This window comes from Salvelinus fontinalis, chromosome 7 (genome assembly GCF_029448725.1).
Source record: "Salvelinus fontinalis isolate EN_2023a chromosome 7, ASM2944872v1, whole genome shotgun sequence".
Classification (NCBI taxonomy): domain Eukaryota; kingdom Metazoa; phylum Chordata; class Actinopteri; order Salmoniformes; family Salmonidae; genus Salvelinus; species Salvelinus fontinalis.
This window is the reverse complement of record NC_074671.1, coordinates 12,341,974-12,351,147: the sequence shown is the minus strand read 5'-3', so window position 1 is coordinate 12,351,147 and position 9,174 is coordinate 12,341,974.

The following is a 9,174-nucleotide window of genomic DNA, read 5'->3' as shown; positions in this document are numbered from 1 at the left end:
TCCATCATTATGGTGCATCTGACCTCTTAACAGACCCCTGGCTAGTATCACTATAGGACTAGGTTAACAGACCCTTGACTAGTATCACTATAGGACTAGGTTAACAGACCCTTGACTAGTATCACTATAGGACTAGGTTAACAGACCCCTGACTAGTATCACTATAGGACTAGGTTAACAGACCCCTGACTACTGTCACTATAGGACTAGATTAACAGACCCCTGACTAGTATCACTATAGGACTAGGTTAACAGACCCCTGACTAGTATCACTATAGGACTAGGTTAACAGACCCCTGACTATGTCACTATAGGACTAGGTTAACAGACCCCTGACTATGTCACTATAGGACTAGGTTAACAGACCCCTGACTAGTATCACTATAGAACTAGGTTAACAGACCCCTGACTAGTATCACTATAGGACTAGGTTAACGGACCCTTGACTAGTATCACTATAGGACTAGATTAACAGACCCCTGACTAGTATCACTATAGGACTAGGTTAACAGACCCCTGACTAGTATCACTATAGGACTAGGTTAACAGACCCCTGACTAGTATCACTATAGGACTAGGTTAACAGACCCCTGACTATGTCACTATAGGACTAGGTTAACAGACCCCTGACTAGTATCACTATAGGACTAGGTTAACAGACCCCTGGCTAGTGTCACTATAGGACTAGGTTAACAGACCCTTGACTAGTATCACTATAGGACTAGGTTAACAGACCCCTGACTAGTATCACTATAGGACTAGGTTAACAGACCCCTGACTAGTATCACTATAGGACTAGGTTAACAGACCCCTGACTAGTATCACTATAGGACTAGGTTAACAGACCCCTGACTAGTATCACTATAGGACTAGGTTAACAGACCCCTGACTAGTATCACTATAGGACTAGGTTAACAGACCCCTGACTATGTCACTATAGGACTAGGTTAACAGACCCCTGACTAGTATCACTATAGGACTAGGTTAACAGACCCCTGGCTAGTGTCACTATAGGACTAGGTTAACAGACCCCTGACTAGTGTCACTATAGGACTAGGTTAACAGACCCCTGACTAGTGTCACTATAGGACTAGGTTAACAGACCCCTGGCTAGTGTCACTATAGGACTAGGTTAACAGACCCCTGACTAGTATCACTATAGGACTAGGTTAACAGACCCCTGACTAGTATCACTATAGGACTAGGTTAACAGACCCCTGGCTAGTATCACTATAGGACTAGGTTAACAGACCCCTGACTAGTATCACTATAGGACTAGGTTAACAGACCCCTGACTACTGTCACTATAGGACTAGGTTAACAGAACTCTGACTACTGTCACTATAGGACTAGGTTAACAGACCCCTGACTACTGTCACTATAGGACTAGGTTAACAGACCCCTGACTACTGTCACTATAGCACTAGGTTAACAGACCCCTGGCTAGTATCACTATAGGACTAGGTTAACAGACCACTGACTAGTATCACTATAGCACTAGGCCCTCCTTGATTTCCCTTGGGCCCCCGGGACCAGTGGAGCCTCACTACAGTGTAGTGTAGTCATACTATGGCCCATGCTGAGAGAACAGAACATTGCTGTCCCCCAGCAGTCACTACCATAGTGTAACGGGGTTAGACAGGCTGGAATGGGTTTATACAGCTGGACCTGAACCATTTCTGTCCGATCCATATGAACACCATACTGGAGGAACGCCATGTAACCTCACACTCACTAGGTTACAGATGGTGTGTATGCTCGTTTAAAGTTTTATGAGCTGCGTATATGTGCATTTTAGAGTGTGTGTGAGTCTACTTGCTCCTAAACTGTTTATGAATATGCCCGGCCTGAGCAGTTAACTCTTTTCACCAGTTCTCTACAAACCTCAATGAAGACATTCAGCAGCTCTTTTCTGCTACCAACGCTCACAATCTCGCGTCAGAATTAGACGTTCGTCCATCAAATGTCAATTTTCGAAGATGTTCCAAACCAGTAAATTTCGAAGATGTTCCAAACCGTCAAATTCAAAGATGTTCCAAACCGTCAAATTTCAAAGATGTTCCAAACCGTCAAATCTCAAAGATGTTCCAAACCGTCAAATTTCAAAGATGTTCCAAACCATCAAATTTCAAAGTGTTTCAAGTTCAGGCGTTAACTCTGAATGGTTAAGGTTTGAGATGGGCTTTGTTTTTTTTCTCTTGTAAAAACAACTTTCTTTTTCTGGATTCAAGCTTGCAACCTTTTGAATCAGAGGCCAATCTCCCAATCTCCCAATCTCCCACGCCCATCTCTGTCCATGACAACCTAGCCAAACCAAAACATTCTTGAAAGTAACAGCTCTCACTGTTGTCCCCTAGTGGCTGGTTTCCACTACATCTCATTGTCGTCAGACATGGATGGGCATCAGAAACTGACTTGTATCACCGGTGACCTGGCTGGTTTTATTCCTAGCATGGCTAGCTGATATTCTCTGCTTTCACTAATACATTGTTGGTTTCTGAAGAAGGCTACTCTATAGTTTTCAGCTTTCTGTAAAGACCAGCTGAAGCCCTGTGGCCCGAGACAAAGAACTGCTTGTTCTATAAGAGCTCTGGAGGTCATTGTTACTACACAGACACACACACACACACATTCTGTATTTGTGCTCTCACTCCATCAATAGTGTCTGGTGAAGGATTGGACTGCACAGACAAGACCCCCACTACCCTTGCCACACACACTTCTCCCTCTCTTTCTGCGTGGTGAACTGGGACTCCTTAATCCATTTCGTACCGTTGCACTTTACCTTCCATTAAACATTAACAGGTATTTTAGACTACATGGTTCCCCTACCGTCTCCCAGAGTGCTCCAACATTCTACCATGTTCTATACCCCAGCCAGCCATGACACTACAGAGGTACACACACACACACTAGTCCTAGTCTTGGTCAGAGAGGCAGCCAAGAACCCGATGGTAACTCTTGACAGATTTCCAGAGTTATTCTGTGGAGATGGGAGAACCTTCCAGAAGGACAACCATCTCTGCAGCACTCCACCAATCAGGCCTTTATGGTCTGGTGGCCAGACAGAAGTCACTCCTCAGTAGAAGGCACATGACAGCCCGCTTGAAGTTTGCCAAAAGGCACCCATGAGAAACAAGATTCTCTGGTCTGACGTAACCAAGATTGAACTCTTTGGCCTGAATGCAAACTGTCACATCTGGAGGTAACATGGCACCATCCCTACAGTAAAGCATGGTGGTGGCAGCATCAAGCTGTGGGGATGTTTTTCAGCGGTAGGGACTGGGAGACTAGTCAGGATAGAGGGAAAGATGAACGGCGCAAAGTACAGAGAGATCCTTGATGAAAACCTGCTCCAGAGCACTCAAGACATCAGACTGAGGCGAATGTTCACCTTCCAACAGGACAACAACTCTAATCACACAGCCAAGCCAACGCAGGATTGGCTTCGGGACAAGTCTCTGAATGTCCTTGAGTGGCCCAGCCAAAGCCCGGACTTGAATCCAATCGAACATCTCTGATGAGACCTGAAAAAAATCATTGCAGAGACACTCCCCTTCCAACCTGACAAGCTTGAGATGATCTGCAGAGACGAATGGGAGAAACTCCCCAAATACAGGTGTGCCAAGCTTGTATTGTCATACCCAAGAAGACTCGAGGCTGGAATCGCTGCCAAAGGTGCTCCAACAAAGTACTGAGTAAAGGGTCTGAATACTTAAGTAAATGTGATATTTCAGTTTTTGTTTTTAATAAATTAGAAAACTTCTAGGACGTTTTTTTTTCTTTCTCATAATGTGGTATCATGTGTAGATTGAGATAAAAAAATGAATCCATTTTAGAACAAGGCTGTAACAAAATGTGGAAAAAGTCAAGGGGTTTGAATACTTTCTGAATGCACTGTATGTGTGTGTATTTACATTTACATTTAAGTCATTTAGCAGACGCTCTTATCCAGAGCGACTTACAAATTGGTGCATTCACCTTATGATATCCAGTGGAACAACCACTTTACAATAGTGCATCTAAATCTTTTAAGGGGGGGGGGGGGGGGGGGGGGGTTAGAAGGATTACTTTATCCTATCCTAGGTATTCCTTAAAGAGGTGGGGTTTCAGGTGTCTCCGGAAGGTGGTGATTGACTCCGCTGACTTGGCGTCGTGAGGGAGTTTGTTCCACCATTGGGGTGCCAGAGCAGCGAACAGTTTTGACTGGGCTGAGCGGGAACTGTACTTCCTCAGAGGTAGGGAGGCGAGCAGGCCAGAGGTGGATGAACGAAGTGCCCTTGTTTGGGTGTAGGGCCTGATCAGAGCCTGAAGGTACGGAGGTGCCGTTCCCCTCATAGCTCCGTAGGCAAGCACCATGGTCTTGTAGCGGATGCGAGCTTCAACTGGAAGCCAGTGGAGAGAGGGGAGGAGCGGGGTGACGTGAGAGAACCTGGGAAGGTTGAACACCAGACGGGCTGCGGCGTTCTGGATGAGTTGTAGGGGTTTAATGGCACAGGCAGGGAGCCCAGCCAACAGCGAGTTGCAGTAATCCAGACGGGAGATGACAAGTGCCTGGATTAGGACCTGCGCCGCTTCCTGTGTGAGGCAGGGTCGTACTCTGCGAATGTTGTAGAGCATGAACCTACAGGAACGGGTCACCGCCTTGATGTTAGTTGAGAACGACAGCGTGTTGTCCAGGATCACGCCAAGGTTCTTAGCGCTCTGGAAGGAGGACACAATGGAGTTGTCAACCGTGATGGCGAGATCATGGAACGGGCAGTCCTTCCCCGGGAGGAAGAGCAGCTCCGTCTTGCCGAGGTTCAGCTTGAGGTGGTGATCCGTCATCCACACTGATATGTCTGCCAGACATGCAGAGATGCGATTCGCCACCTGGTTATCAGAAGGGGGAAAGGAGAAGATTCATTGTGTGTCGTCTGCATAGCAATGATAGGAGAGACCATGTGAGGATATGACAGAGCCAAGTGACTTGGTGTATAGCGAGAATAGGAGAGGGCCTAGAACAGAGCCCTGGGGGACACCAGTGGTGAGAGCACGTGGTGCGGAGACAGATTCTCGCCACGCCACCTGGTAGGAGCGACCTGTCAGGTAGGACGCAATCCAAGCGTGGGCCGCGCCGGAGATGCCCAACTCGGAGAGGGTGGAGAGGAGGATCTGATGGTTCACAGTATCAAAGGCAGCCGATAGGTCTAGAAGGATGAGAGCAGAGGAGAGAGAGTTAGCTTTAGCAGTGCGGAGCGCCTCCGTGACACAGAGAAGAGCAGTCTCAGTTGAATGACTAGTCTTGAAACCTGACTGATTTGGATCAAGAAGGTCATTCTGAGAGAGATAGCAGGAGAGCTGGCCAAGGACGGCACGTTCAAGAGTTTTGGAGAGAAAAGAAAGAAGGGATACTGGTCTGTAGTTGTTGACATCGGAGGGATCGAGTGTAGGTTTTTTCAGAAGGGGTGCAACTCTCGCTCTCTTGAAGACGGAAGGGACGTAGCCAGCGGTCAAGGATGAGTTGATGAGCGAGGTGAGGTAAGGGAGAAGGTCACCGGAAATGGTCTGGAGAAGAGAGGAGGGGATAGGGTCAAGCGGGCAGGTTGTTGGGCGGCCGGCCGTCACAAGACGCAAGATTTCATCTGGAGAGAGAGGGGAGAAAGAGGTCAAAGCACAGGGTAGGGCAGTGTGCGCAGAACCAGCGGTGTCTTTTGACTTAGCAAACGAGGATCGGATGTCGTCGACCTTCTTTTCAAAATGGTTGACGAAGTCATCCGCAGAGAAGGGGGAGGGGGAGGAGGATTCAGGAGGGAGGAGAAGGTGGCAAAGAGCTTCCTAGGGTTAGAGGCAGATGCTTGGAATTTAGAGTGGTAGAAAGTGGCTTTAGCAGCAGAGACAGAAGAGGAAAATGTAGAGAGGAGGGAGTGAAAGGATGCCAGGTCTGCAGGGAGGCGAGTTTTCCTCCATTTCCGCTCGGCTGCCCGGAGCCCTGTTCTGTGAGCTCGCAATGAGTCGTCGAGCCACGGAGCAGGAGGGGAGGACCGAGCCGGCCTGGAGGATAGGGGACATAGAGAGTCAAAGGATGCAGAAAGGGAGCAGAGGAGGGTTGAGGAGGCAGAATCAGGAGATAGGTTGGAGAAGGTTTGAGCAGAGGGAAGAGATGATAGGATGGAAGAGGAGAGAGTAGCGGGGGAGAGAGAGCGAAGGTTGAGACGGCGCGATACCATCCGAGTAGGGGAAGTGTGGGAAGTGTTGGATGAGAGCGAGAGGGAAAAGGATACAAGGTAGTGGTCGGAGACTTGGAGGGGAGTTGCAATGAGATTAGTGGAAGAACAGCATCTAGTAAAGATGAGGTCAAGCGTTTTGCCTGCCTTGTGAGTAGGGGGGAAGGTGAGAGGGTGAGGTCAAAAGAGGAGAGGAGTGGAAAGAAGGAGGCAGAGAGGAATGAGTCAAAAGTAGACGTGGGGAGGTTAAAGTCACCCAGAACTGTGAGAGGTGAGCCATCCTCAGGAAAGGAACATATCAAGGCGTCAAGCTCATTGATGAACTCTCCAAGGGAACCTGGAGGGCGATAAATGATAAGGATGTTAAGCTTGAAAGGGCTGGTAACTGTGACAGCATGGAATTCAAAGGAGGCGATAGACAGATGGGTCAGGGGAGAAAGAGAGAATGTCCACTTGGGAGAGATGAGGATCCCAGTGCCACCACCCCGCTGACCAGAAGCTCTTGGGGTGTGCGAGAACACGTGGGCAGACGAGGAGAGAGCAGTAGGAGTAGCAGTGTTATCTGTGGTAGTCCATGTTTCCGTCAGTGCCAAGAAGTCGAGGGACTGGAGGGAAGCATAGGCTGAGATGAACTCTGCCTTGTTGGCCGCAGATCGGCAGTTCCAGAGGCTGCCGGAGAGCTGGAACTCCACGTGGGTCGTGCGCGCTGGGACCACCAGGTTAGAGTGGCAGCGGCCACGCGGTGTGAAGCGTTTGTATGGTCTGTGCAGAGAGGAGAGAACAGGGATAGACAGACACATAGTTGACAGGCTACAGAAGAGGCTACGCTAATGCAAAGGAGATTGGAATGACAAGTGGACTACACGTCTCGAATGTTCAGAAAGTTAAGCTTACGTTGCAAAAATCTTATTGACTAAAATGATTAAAATGATACAGTACTGCTGGCTGGTGAAGTAGGCTAGCTAGCAGTGGCTGCGTTGTTGACTTTGTTTGAAAGTGTAGCTGGCTAGATAACCTCGATAACTGGCTAGGTAACCTCGAAAACCTCGATAATTACTCTAAACTATACAATTATCTTAGATACAAAGACAGCAAAGACAACTATGTAGCTAGCTAACACTACACTAATCAAATCGTTCCGTTGTAATGTTTCGGTAGAAGTTGGCTAGCTGGCTAGCTAGCAGTGTTGACTACGTTAGAAGGACGAAAATAGCTGGCTAGCTGACTTTGTGTACTTTTTATGTCACAGTGTGGGGAGAGTCTCTGCCAGTTCATAAGATGTAAAGCTGCTCTCTGTTCATTACAGGAACTACATAACACAGAGTAATCCTGGGGGAGTACACACAGGTTTAGTATAATCCTGCCCCAGACACACTGGGGAGACAGTCCTCCCGGAGCCCCTACTCCCCCCACAATCCTCATTACAGGACACCTGGGGCTACAGAGGGGTGACCAGTGTGTTTTCTGTCTGCATGCACAAGTGTGTGTTCTTAATTCTGCATTATAAGAAGGGTTGTACTTAGTGTATAGCGCACCTTTCAGAGTGGAGGACAGGACCTGTTAAATCTCTCAAATCTGTCCTTGGACAGATGTCTGTCTAATAAGGTTTTGGGGCGGCAGGTAGCCTAGTGGTTAGAGTGTTGGGCCAGTAACCGAAAGGTTGCTGGATTGAATCTCTGAGCTGACAAGGTAAAAATCTATCGTTCTGCCCCTGAACAAGGCAATTAACCCACTGTTCCCCGGTAGGCCGTCATTGTAAATAAGAACTTGTTCTTAACTGACCTGCCTAGTTAAATAAAGGTTAAACAAAGTTCGATATCAATAACATGGCAGTTCATTGCCCTGATCCATCCAACAACCATTATCAAGCCAACCACTCACACTCCACTGGGCTTCAGCCCATCAATGGATTGAGTCTTTTGTCTGAATACATTGTCTCTCTCTCTCGCACACACACGGTAACACTATAATGTCCTCTAACTGTCCCATGAGTGACGAGACCTACCCAGGGGGCCTGTGACAAAACACTCAATGACAGGGAGTAACATACTATTTTCACAATCACATGGACTGTATACAACAACCTTGGTTCAGTTCATCCAATGAAATATCACCTTTCAAGTGTGTGTCTCAATGTTCCTGTTCCAGGAAGACAAACGGACAGTAAACCCTACTTGACCTGGTAACATGGCCTCCAGGCAGACAGACAACCTGACCTGGTAACATGGCCTCCAGGCAGACCGACAACCTGACCTGGTAACATGGCCTCCAGGCAGACAGATGACTTGACCTGGTAACATGGCCTCCAGGCAGACAGACAACCTGACCTGGTAACATGGCCTCCAGGCAGACTGACAACCTGACCTGGTAACATGGCCTCCAGGCAGACAGACAACTTGACCTGGTAACATGGCCTCCAGGCAGACAGATGACTTGACCTGGTAACATGGCATCCAGGCAGGCAGACAACTTGACCTGGTAACATGGCATCCAGGCAGACAACCTGACCTGGTAACATGGCCTCCAGGCAGACAACCTGACCTGGTAACATGGCCTCCAGGCAGACAGACAACTTGACCTGGTAACATGGCAGGCAGACAACTTGACCTGGTAACATGGCCTCCAGGCAGGCAGACAACCTGACCTGGTAACATGGCCTCCAGGCAGACAGACAACTTGACCTGGTAACATGGCAGGCAGACAACTTGACCTGGTAACATGGCCTCCAGGCAGACAGACAACTTGACCTGGTAACATGGCATCCAGGCAGACAGACAACCTGACCTGGTAACATGGCCTCCAGGCAGACAAACAACTTGACCTGGTAACATGGCATCCAGGCAGGCAGACAACCTGACCTGGTAACATGGCTTCCAGGCAGACAGACAACTTGACCTGGTAACATGGCATCCAGGCAGACAGACAACTTGACCTGGTAACATGGACTCCAGGCAGACAGATGACTTGA